The 12,947-nt window shown below is 34.2% G+C and overlaps 1 protein-coding gene and 1 long non-coding RNA gene across 3 annotated transcripts in view; one reads left to right on the plus strand and one right to left on the minus strand.

Moving 5' to 3' along the window:
* The window catches only part of LOC149782311 (pleckstrin homology domain-containing family G member 5-like), a 416,669-nt gene that overhangs the window by 313,427 nt on the left and 90,295 nt on the right, over positions 1-12,947 (minus strand). The gene's annotated exons all lie outside the window — the stretch shown is intronic.
* Positions 1-12,947, plus strand: part of LOC149782313 (uncharacterized) — a 40,692-nt gene that overhangs the window by 21,995 nt on the left and 5,750 nt on the right. Inside the window, exon 2 of the long non-coding RNA XR_016414328.1 lies at positions 11,517-11,628. This is a non-coding gene — a long non-coding RNA (uncharacterized LOC149782313). The remainder of the gene's footprint in view (positions 1-11,516; positions 11,629-12,947) is intronic.

Below are 12,947 nucleotides of genomic sequence, written 5' to 3' on the forward strand. Positions count from 1 at the left end.
TCCAGCTTGAGAAAATGTCAACTACAAACACTATGTACAATACACTACTTGTGCAAAAAGTCTATAATGTTTATCACTGGATCTTTTAGCTTTACATATCAATGAGTTAATTTTATCAGTAAATGTCATCACCTTGATTCTTCAAAAGAAATAAGACCTGATGTGTCAATGTTTTCCACTGAAATGGAGATGGAGTAGGACATCAATGGAAATATATGATAATTGATTTTAAAATGCTGATTGTTACACATGCATTCAAGTATACCATGATAAGTAATACAAGGAGATTTTGTGTTGTATGCAAGAACAAAATTTCTCTTTCTTTATTTAATTTATGCCTTTTTAAGAGAGTAACTATTTTTGAAAAGTCAGTAAATACATGCATATGCAATTAAAAAAATAAAACTTATGCGTTATAAAACAAACAGAAGGTGCTGAAGCTCTTAAATGGTTAAAAATATTATTTGCAAATCTAAAATACATCCATATCTTCTCTGCTTTTATTCTTTTTAACTACTGAAAATTGAAATCATTTTAGATATTTCTGGAAAATCTAACTCCAGGTGTGTTTGAGTAGAAATCAGAACTCTGTGTATCTTGAGTAGAAATCAGAGCTCTGTTTATGTTGGGATAGAAATCAGAACTCTGTGGTGTATGTTGGGATAGAAATCAGAGCTCTGTGCAAGTTTGGATAGAAACCAGAGCTATGTGTATGTTGGGATAGAAATCAGAATTCTGTGTTATGTTGGGATAGAAATCAGAACTCTGCATGTTCGGATAGAAATCAGAATTCTGTATGTTTGGATAGAAATCAGAACTCTGTGGTGTATGTTTGGATAGAAATCAGAGCTATGTGGTGTATGTTGGGCTAAAATTCAGAGCTCTGTGCATGTTGGGATAGAAATCAGAACTCTGTGGTGTATGCTGGGAAAGAAATCAGAGCTATGTGGTGTATGTTGGGATAGAAATCAGAGTTCTGTGCATGTTGGAATAGAAATCAGAAATCAGAGCTCTGTGCATGTTGGGATATAAATCAGAACTCTGTATGTTGGGATAGAAATCAGAGCTCTGTGTATGTTGGGATAGAAATCAGAACTCTGTGTATGTAGGGATAGAAACGAGTATATGTATGTCTGACTAGAAATCGGAGGTCTAAGAATGAGTAGAAACCAGAGGTACAAGTATGTTGAGTATATTATAGAAACATATTCAAAAAGTAAAGTGCAGAAGAAACATCAAAAAGTTGGTCTTCGAGACATTGAACCTGACGTCATGTGTGACTTTTACCAATTTACCTGGAAATTCCCACATTTAATCAGGGTTCCCATTAAAAAGATAATTATTTCATGATCTCAGGAAAGTGGGGTGGAGGGTAGCAGGAGAGTTGTCTAAAAATTGTGTATGCTTTAGAATAAAAGTGTCACTCAGTCCGGTGTCCTAGTCAGGTTAGAGTGTCTGCCTCGGATGCAGTAAGCTGTGGTTTCGAACCCTGGCTGAGTCATAGCAAAGACATAAAAATGGTATTAACAGCTGTCTTGCTTGGCTACGTTAAAAATCCAAATCACTCACACTCACCCACTCTCTCAGAAGTACATGCACAAAGCCATATTATCCTATTCCTAAGCATGCCCCAAATCTCAATGGAAAATCCAAACTATTAATTTCCTCTTATAATGAAAAGCCCATCCTTGCAAAACTTCCTCTGGTTTTTTTTCTTTCTTTGATTTCTAAAGGTGTATTCATCCTGATTTAGACCCATTATAAAAAAGGATCACTCAAATTTATATCTGACTTGAGTTACTACAATGAGGCTTCATTCATGAGTGAATTTCTCATTATTTTCAGCAGCAGTGGCAAATCATGTCAGATTACCCATTACCTAGTTTCTGGCAAAATAGCATCTCCGATTACAGTTCAACCCGCTTCTGACAAAAACATATCAGATTAACCTTTACCTCACTTCTGTCAAAATAAAATCTGAGATTACACAATTAAATAATTTCTGCACCTAAACATGACATCAGCAGTGACTTCCTGGTACTGTTGTTGTATTTACACCACACTGGGTTCCACTATGTAATATATTAGGCCTTTCTTTTAATCCATGGATGGGAGTTAATGATGCTCAGATTTATCAAAACATGCAAAATTTTGATTCTCTATTATGTACTCTGTGTGTGCGTCTGTGTGTGTGTATGTGTGTGTGATTTAGATTTTTAATCTAGATTATCAAAAAATTCAGTCATAGCACTACAATGTTGGCAGTGTAGCAGTTTATTGTGATCTCTAAGCACTGGAGCATCATGCTGCAGAAGCATGATGTCCCAGTCACATTATCATGACACCAGGCCGACCAGTCCTAACACTAACCTCATAATGCTGAGTGCTAGTTAGGCAGCTGTTAGTACCATTTTTATAAGTCTTGGTCATGACCCTCTATCATGTACTGAAATAATGCTGAAACATTCTTTTTAACAACATGATAAAAGATCAAATTTTCTCAGTATTTAATTAGCAACTTAAATGTATCACTGCCCATCACAATTTCCATATCTTTTGCCATCCACAGCAGTAGCAATGTGATGACATTAACTGGCCAATTATGAGAAGCCTACCATGGATATTCAAAACCTTTGTAAATTTCTGACTGACCCTACCATGAAATTATACTTCAGACAATAAACCCTCAGAGGGACTAATTCTCTACCATGAAATTATACTTAGACAATAGTCCCTCAGAAGGACTAATTCTCTACCTGCAGTAAAGACTTTGTAGGAATCCTAGATTGGCCTGTTTCTTATTTTCAACTGCAGCATATTGAAACCATATCTAACATTCTTGAGAAACTCCAGGATACCAAATTAGGAATAAAAAAATATTTTCTTACATCCAAGTTAACATGTTTATATGATACCTCACTGTCCATTTAAAAATTGTTTTGTCTGAACTTGGACCAATGTTTATGGTTTAGACCATGTCAATTAGCTATTACTACATGCTATGTTTTATTCAATCTGTAAGTGACATTTCTGGAGACAAAAATGTATTATCATTCAAGTTATTCTTCAGATATGTCCATAAACTTAGTTAAACCATTCAATACTTATGATATCATGATCACATGCCAATACAGTAAAACCTGTCTTGAGAGATCACTGCTGTGAGAGACTACCTGTTTTGAGAGACCAGGATCTCCATGCATTGATTTATTGATTATATAGTGTTATGACCAGTTATGAAAGACCACCTGTCTTGAGAGACCATTATATTTTGCCTGAAGGGGTGGTCTTACAAGACAGGTTCTATTGCATAAATGAAACCAGGACTCCAGACATTTAATTTTAAATTTAATGTCCAGGTTTTATCGACTTGTTCACTGAAAAGCAACTAAATACAAAATGTGGTCAAAATTAACTTGTATATGTAAAAATCACTGCTCAACCAAAGTCCAAGTATATGGTGGTTTAGGTCTGGAAAGTGCAAGCAATCAGTTCTGACTTGACCACAAGGTAAATTAGGTCTAGATTTTGAAACTCCTTCACAAATGTAACGTCTTGTTACTTTTGGGATCTGCACCATTTACACTCAAAACCAATTAAATATTGCACAATGCAATGAAAATCCACATCAATACCACCACTGATGTAAGAAGAGAAGCAATAACAAGATTTTCAGGATGGCCACATTTGTTTTTGCCATTTTGGAGGTCTGACTAGTACCATTTTTGATTAATGGAAGAACGAAATATATTTGCAATAGGTGCATCACAATGTGTCCAGTTCACTACAATGTGATTGGCAGGGCCATAAAAAGTGAAGCAAGTGGGAAACAAAATCATGAGAACAGGCATTAGAGGTCATAAAATCAATTTATCACTGGTTAAGTTATGGTGTGAAAACCAACCAGGAACCTTGTAAATACTACGAAACACTGGCAACTGAAATCATTTTAAATCACATCAGAACAGGTATAAAGCCACACACAAATCTGGTTGAATAGCCATTATTTGGAAACATTATGGAATCTAAAGTCACAAGGATGGGTATTCAGGGGGCACAACTCCTGTAAATAATGTTGTGGTCTACTCAAAATCAAACTCCATCTTGGTCTCATCCATATAAAGCAACAAAGTTAAGTTCAGCTGAAATTCAATGAACTGTCATAAATTTGCACCTGTAATAGATATCACTATAAACTGTCACACTCCAGACATCATAGCAATATGACTAAAATTGTTAAAGCAATGTTAAAAATCCCACAATATACACACATTACTTGAGGGCTTGGCCAAAGTTTTAAAATGGGGTCCTAATTATGATATATACCAATAGAAAAGCTTGTGAAAAGACTAATAATTATGTAAAGCTTCCACTAAACCTGGCTTGACAAAAATAAAAGTGGTAACATCAAGCCAGATGCATATCAATTAATGACTTCAAGGTAATTTGGACAAATCTTTTGATACTATGTAAAATGAGTGAATTACATAAACTTAAAATTTAATACTGACAATCACGGAAATGTTTTGGAGTCATTGTCAATGGAGGCCCTTATATTTATAAATATTTTGGAGTTCTCTATGGACCCCTTTATATTTTATAAATATTTTGGAGTCCTTTATATATTATAAATATTCTGGTGTTCTCCTCCATGGAGTGCTTTATATTTTATAAATATTTCGGAGTCCTTTATATTTTATGATGATCGCTGGGCAAAAATGGAAACATGTTTTACACCTTTTTTTATTTAATAAATACATGCTCTCAGAAAAGCTGATTATTCATCTCCCTAGCAGATTTTTAATCCCAGCACTACATTTAATGTTGCCTTAACTTCACTGTGCAACGTTTACACCATATTGGCGTGTATATAATTAAAAACTGAAGTACATTTGATGTCTGACGAATCCCAGCGAACAAAACAAATGATATATGATCAAGAGGTTAGTTAAAACTGATGACATTGAAATTTCAATGCACATTTTCTTTGGGGAAGATTTTCAAAAAATGTTTTCATATGATCCCGCTTATATATCGTAATATTATTCTTTGGACCCCAAGCATTGCGTTATAATGGGTCTTACATGTAACTACAACTAGACTCCATGCAATTACATCCAATATATCTGCTGCCAGTCTGTTACCATACACTGTATAAACAGCTAGGAATATGGTATTTATAATAAGACTCCATGCAATTAACTCCAATATAACTGCTGCCACTCTGTTAACATACACAGTATCAACAGTTAGGAATACAGTAATTGTAATTAGACTCCAGGCAATTAACACCAATATAAGTTCTGCCATTTTGTGAACATATAATGTATCAACAGTTAAGCATATGACAGTTATAATTAGACTAGGTAATTATCTCCAATATAAATACTGTCAGACTATGGAAACACTGTATAAACAATTACCTCCAATACATGTATATGCTTTGCCCATACACAGTATATACAGTCAAGCACATGGTAATTACAATCAGACTTCAAGCAATTAACTACAATATAAATATTGTGAGTCTGTAACCATACACAGTGTAAACAGTTAAGCACATGGTAATTACAATCAGACTTCAAGCAATTAACTACAATATAAATATTGTGAGTCTGTAACCATACAAAGTATAAAGAGTTAAACATACAGTAATTACAACTAGAAATACAAAATAAAAGTTGTCAGTATGTGACTGTACACAGTATAAGCAGTTAAATATATGGTAATTGCAATCTGACTCCAAGCAAATAAACACAACATAAATGTTTTCAGTCTGTAACCATACACAATATAAATAGTTATGCATATGATAATTACAGACTACAAGTAATTAAATACAATATAAATGCTGTCAATATGTCAATGTACACAGTATAAACAGTTAAGCTTATAGTAATTACAATCACACCCAAAGCAATTAAACACCAATTATAAATACCAATGGTGTAACAGGTAGGAAAAAAATAATCCAATTAAAAACCTACAACCAAATGATGGATGACTAATGACTCTTGCAGTACTGACTCTCAAGATCGTACTCAGGACCCATGAAGCGAACAGCTAGTGTTCTATTAAATCTTTCAGAGTCTTAATATCTGCTATACTGACATACTGCAATAATGAACCACTGCTGTACTGACCCATTGCTATATTGACCTAATGCTGCCTGACCTACTGCTATACTGACCTAGTACTACATTTACTGACTGCTATATTGATCTATTGCTCTATTTACCCACTGCATGAGTATTATATGTTATCAAAGTGAACAGGTGGTTACCAAAGTGCATTTCCATTAGTTATGCCATGTGAAAATATATAACTTTGGTGATGAAAACAAACTCCATTTAAACTCCATGCCATTTGCTACAATCTATCATTTGCATGACATTCTGGGGAAACATTCTTTGTAGAACTGTTACTGAATGACTTTGATATGGGGAATACATTCTCAGTAGATTTGTTACTGAATGGTTGCACTTTGGTATTATATTATTGAAGATTTTTTACTGAATGACTCTGAGAGATGGCAATTTACTGTGAATGCTACCAGACAACTCTTGACTCTTCATAAAAATCCTCATCCATCAGATTTGTTTGTAAAAAATTAGGAAATCTTGCAGGGTCACAGTCCAATCTTGACAAAATAAATTCTACAGGCTTAAATAGATAAACTTTGAGATATGGTGTCAGGTTTCATGTTAAGGGCTCATCTACATTACTGTATTTGGTACCACTATTAACTGTGTATTGACTTTGTTCATTAGTGTAAAATTCCCAAAGAACTGTAAGCATCATTCACCCAGATTTGTGACTGCATTTAGCACTGGCAGATCAGAAGCTACGTACCTCTTTTAAAATTTCAAGCAGAATTCCAACAGGATAGACCCTGGATCTCAGTCTGCATTTTCCACTGGCCTATCAGATCCAATGTACTCCTCTTAAAATTCCAATCAAAACAAACAGCATAGACCCAGATCTGTCATTGCACTGTGCACTGGTATATAAGCATCTATGTGCTACTCTTGAAATCACAAGAAGAACAAACAACATTGACCCTGATATGCCATCACAATTTTATACTGGCAGATCCATGTCTGTGTGCTCTTCAAATCCCAAGCTGAACAAACAACATAGACCCTAAACTGACATTGCAATTATTATGGCCAGATCAAGGTCTATATGCCTCTCTTAAACTGTAAAGTAGAACAAAGCAGATAGATCATGTTCTGCCTTTGCATGTTACATGTGATGGATTTAGATGCACTTTATGATCTTCATTTCAGATGCACTCACACTCAACTGTCTGCATTTTTATTTATGATTTAAGTTTTCCTACCTCAATGCAGTTGCTAATGACAAACCCATCTTTGACTTAAAAATTTGTTATGGTTGCCCTTAAATTATCATTAAAAACTACTGAATACATTATTTAATAATCAACACAACACTCCTACAACAGGTGACTGATTTTGATGCATTTGGAAACTCCTCTAGACCATCTATCAAAACAAGTTAGTTGACAGGTGCCCCTAATTATGATTAATTTATTTCTCAGACAAGCTACTCTTCAAAGGTGAAAATAAATTGAAAACATGCATGTTTATGTTTATTTTATTAAAGAGGCATAATTAAGTTTGAGGGCAAAGAAAAATCCACATGTTAACAATCTGCAGTACCACTGGTCATTCACTGACACATTTGTATTATCACAACATTTTGGCCCCACCAAGTACAGAAACATTTTGAAATTTCAAAAAGTTTGTAATATGAAATTTCCACATTCAACTCTCCATCAAATTTACGTGGCATACTAAAATTTCATTTTTTTCCCTTTCTTTATTTCCTTTAACATATGTTCTCCTTTATTAAAATATGATAGTTGGATTCCATAACCAATGACCAAGTTAATACAAGCTATTGTAATAAAGTGTGTGTGTGTGTGTCTGTGATTTTTAAGATAGCTTTAACAATTTTAGTCATATCACTACAATGTCTGCAGTGTGATAGTCTATAGTGATGTCGAGCAATGGGACATCATGCCAAAGACATGTGGCATCATGTCCCACCCAGTCACATTATCCTGACACCAGGCCGACCAGTCCTAACACAAACCTCTTGATGCTGAGCACCAAGCGATGCAGTTGTTAGTACCATTTTTAAGAAGTCTTTAGTATGACTTGGCCAGGGTTCAAACCCATGACCTCCCTCATCTGAGATGAATGCTCTAACCACTTAGACCACCAGACTGGACTGTGAAACAGCATGAAAGAAAACAAAATTGGGTGTATGTTTGGGAGGGAGGGGGAAATACACCAAAACTATTAGTCAAACATAAAACATGGTGTAATAATTTTATTTTATATAAATTAAATATATGTGTTCACATGATCATAGCTATGTTTTTAATTTAGTCATATAATAATGTTTTAAAAAGGAAATAAAGATATACATACTACTAAACTTCATTTTGTTTTATTTCAGCCAACACCACTGTCATATATTTTGATAGACTATTTCAGGTACAATGATTTTCAAACAAGTGTTTCAGCTAATCGGTATTAACAGTTCTGAATCTAGTTTTTTTAAAAACTTTTTACTGATAATCAATAGATAACCAGGGATTTGTACCTACCCTATATTCCACCTGGATCAGCATAAAGGATTTTTTAAAATTATGACACACCAGTCATTTTGAGAGAGAAAGAGAGAAAGTCACTCATAGAGGGATTTATATCGATTTGTTCATGAGGTTAAAAGTGGTACTACACTGATTCAGAATAGCATTATACTGAAGAATATTATTTAAAGCAAGGGATAATTGTGCACAAAATAAAAATATTATCAATTAATATTATGCCAATCATAAAAATAGGGTGAAATTCTGAGTGGCATCTCCATATCATCTTGTTTAATGCTAAAAATGGAGGAATGCTTACTGCCATCAAGGGCTTCTTGAATTGTAATACTGGACAGAACATTTTTCAGTGTCAAGACTGGCCTCAATAGAATGCTTCCCTTGTGGGTTCCTGGATATAGAATAAACCTGATAAGCCCCCCAGCATCTGGAAAGATGTAGCTAATGGAGTTAATATGTTTGCTGTGGGATGGGTCCTGTGAGGGTGGTCCACCTGAGAAGACCTCAGACTTTCAAAACAAGTCCTGTTAATGATAAAACAATTGTGAACCCTTGTATCAGGGATTTTGCCCCTTTCAGTCTGATGTGTATTTTGTAAACCTTGTAAGTCTGATCTGTATTTTGTGACCTTGTAAGTCTGATCTGTATTTTGTAGGCCTTGTAAGTCTGATCTGTAGTTTGTAATCCTTGTAAGTCTAATCTCTAGTTTGTAGGCCTTGTAAGTCTGACCTGTATTTTGTAGGCCTTGTAAGTCCGATCTATATTTTTTAGGCTTTTTAAGTCTGATCTGTATTTTGTAGGCCATGTAAGTCTGATCTGTATTTTGTAGGCATTGAAAGTCTTAGCTGTATTTTGTAGGCCTTGTAAGTCTGATCTTTATTTTGTAGGCCATGTAAGTCTGATCTGTATTTTGTAGGCCTTGTAAGTCTGATCTGTATTTTGTAGGCCTTGTAAGTTTGACCTGTATTTTGTAGGCCTTGTAAGTCTGATCTGTATTTTGTAGGCCTTGTAAGTTTTATCTGCATTTTGTAGGCCTTGTAAGTCTTATCTGTATTTTGTAGGCCTTGTAAGTCTGATCTGTATTTTGTAGGCCTTGTAAGTCTGATCTGTATTTTGTAGGCCTTGTAAGTCTGATCTGAACTTTGTAGGCCTTGTAAGTCCTATCTGTATTTTGTAGACCTTGTAAGTCTGATCTGTATTTTGCATGCCTATTAAGTCTGATCTGTATTTTGCAAGCCTTGTGAGCCTGATCTGTAGTTTGTAGGCCTTGTACGTCTGATCTGTATTTTGTAGGCCTTGTAAATCTGATCTGTATTTTGTATGCCTATTAAGTCTGATCTGTATTTTTGTAGGCCTTGTGAGCCTGATCTTTAGTTTGTCAGCCTTGTACATCTGATCTGTAGTTTGTAGGCCTTGTATATCTAGGCCTTGTAAGTCTGATCTATAATTTGTGGACATTGTAAATCTCATCTGTATTTTGTAGGCTTTGTAACAATCATACCAACCTGAACCTAAAACGATATAACAATGCCAAAACAAATATGATCAAAGTGTCATGATCAATCTAACCGTGATACCTAAGCAATGTAATTGATTGATATGTCAACTGCCTGTCCCACAATTAAACAAGGTTGAGGTCAGATAATGGACTGAATGATCTGTTACTGACCAGTGGTCCAAAGTGGTCAATTACAGAATGACAAACCAATGAGTGATTCATAGATCAAAGTGACTGTCATGTCCTGAAAACATTTGTTTTATTCATTGAATGTAACGAAAGATGTGAAAGAAACAATAAAATGAGTATGTAGAGAAAAGATAATTATAGACACCAGGGTAAAGTAGCCCAAAATTAAAGCAGCCCAAAATTAAGGTGAGTACACAACTGATTGAGAGAAAAGAATGAAACATGTGTGATATGAAAGGAATTGTTCCATAGATCTGTACATCTAATGTCCATACTATACAACAATGTCATACAACTCAATATAAATTGCTTCTTTCTTACAACAGAAAAAGGAATAAATTTCTGAATCTTCTAGGGGTGATTGTGAAAACAAAATTGAATAAAATATCAAACTGACCACCTTGTTTAATGCTTGTAATGAAATTTTATTACTGACCAGCAAATGTGTGGAAAATGTCTATAAAGAGATCAGATCTCCAATTCCAAAATATTACAGCTAATTGATACTGTCAAATAAAATATATAGAAATCAATATTGGGCAAGTAAAATACACATAAATCAATAGTGGGCAAATAAAATACACAGAAATCAATACTGGGCAAGTAAAATACACAGAAATCAATATTGGGCAAGTAAAATACACAGAAATCAATATTGCACAAGCAAAATACACAGAAATCAATATTGGGCAAGTAAAATACACAGAAATCAATATTGGGCAAGTAAAATACACATACATATTTCTTTCTTTTTAGATACAATAAACCCTGCATATTTTTTAATATCTTTTTTGTTCTAATTATTGCAGTCTTACAGACTCTGGGGATACAGTCAAACCTGTCACCAGCAGCCAGATCAGTCTTTGCACTTTTTATTCCGTTTTTCAGTTTCTGACAAGTTTTTTTACACCATGAGCATGATCATGAATGTTGATTTGTAAACCACCAGCACAGCAGGACCTTTAAGGACTTTTAACTTTATTGTGACAGTAAACAGAGATGGTGTAGTGAAGAAAAGAAAGGTAAATAAATTTTAGAACTGAAAGACAGATATGCTCTTGGATGAAAACTTTAAATTAATTATAGAAAAAAGAATGCTATTTAAATATATCTACTTTCTTTTACATTTCATTGATATTTCTTTTCTTTTTGTTCATGACAATATGTATGTTTTGGAAAATATTTCAGGACAATACAGTCTGCTTTCCCTGCTGCCATCAAAGACTTCTTGGGACAACAGTGAATAAGAGTAAACCAGATGGAGACCAGACTGTCCTCAATTTGGAATTATTTACAGCGGGTATTTCAATAATGGCTGGTTAAGTGATAGTTTATTCTGGGTGGACAAATTTACTTTGTACTTACCTGTCTGGAAAAGTGTATTTGTATAGATTTGTCAATCCTGACCTAGAAATGTGTTTATGGAACACATGTACCCTACCACAGTGCCTGAAATGACCTAAGTGTGAAACAAAAACCAGTGTAGAAACACAATTATGCACCCTACGATTGCCTTTATGGGTCAAACAAATAATAGTGTTCATAAGGGAATTTTAACTAACACAGGGTTTGTTGGTTTTAACAACACTTTTAACACATTACTGGCTTTATCATGCAGAGGAAATGAAGCAAAGTGCCTTTCCCATGGACACATTAAGGCAACTGACCCTGACTGGCCTTAGCAGGATTTGAACTTGTGACCCCTGGATTAGAGTTCACTGCTAACTCACAACTGTGCTAGCTACCAGGCTGGCCAAAGTAATGTGGGCATTGTATGTATGTATGTATGTATGTATGTATGTATATATATATGCACACTTTAATATGTATGTATGTATGTATGTATGTATGTATGTATGTATGTATGTATGTATGTATGTATATATGCACACTTTAATTTGCTGACCAAAAAAAATCATAAAATATAAGAAAACTGACCTTAATGAAGTCAAACTTGAAACCTTAGTAATTCACAATGAAACAGCAATCTCTCTGTAGAAATATGTGATATTCAATTTGAAAACAAATGAAGAATGAACGGTATTTGAAAATTCAGCTGACAACTTTTGTTGATTATATTACCTCATGAATGTCAGATAGTACCAATGTTTATCAATACTTGGAAACACAATTTTCCCAACATTCATCATGATCTAAGTATGCAATTCTATAAATGTAACTTTCTCTTCAACATAACCGTTAGACTCCTGAGATGAATAAAAAATGATGGAAAATAAATGCTTCTCTAGACATAAGTAAATACAGAATTAAACCCAAAAGACTGGCTGACATACAGACAGTGATAACTATATGCATTTGCACATTCATGGACAGGCATTCATAAAATAATGTTAAGGACACTGTCATACAAACTACCTGTAACAGAGGACTGACCTCTGCTAAGTTAAAGGTCAAACGAGTGGTCCTTTGCTTTCAACTGTAAACTTCTATGAATAAATCTGATGAGTAAGTGAATGAAAACTGAGACAAAACATCTTTCCATGCACAAAAATGAAATATTTTAAAGACCTACACATGCAGGCAATGGATATAATATACTTGTTTTATCACTGATCGATAATGATAAAAGTAGAATTTTTATTTTTTTACTTACTTGTT

Source organism: Sinohyriopsis cumingii, chromosome 15 (genome assembly GCF_028554795.1).
Source record: "Sinohyriopsis cumingii isolate HCF-2022 chromosome 15, ASM2855479v2, whole genome shotgun sequence".
Classification (NCBI taxonomy): Eukaryota; Metazoa; Mollusca; class Bivalvia; order Unionida; family Unionidae; genus Sinohyriopsis; species Sinohyriopsis cumingii.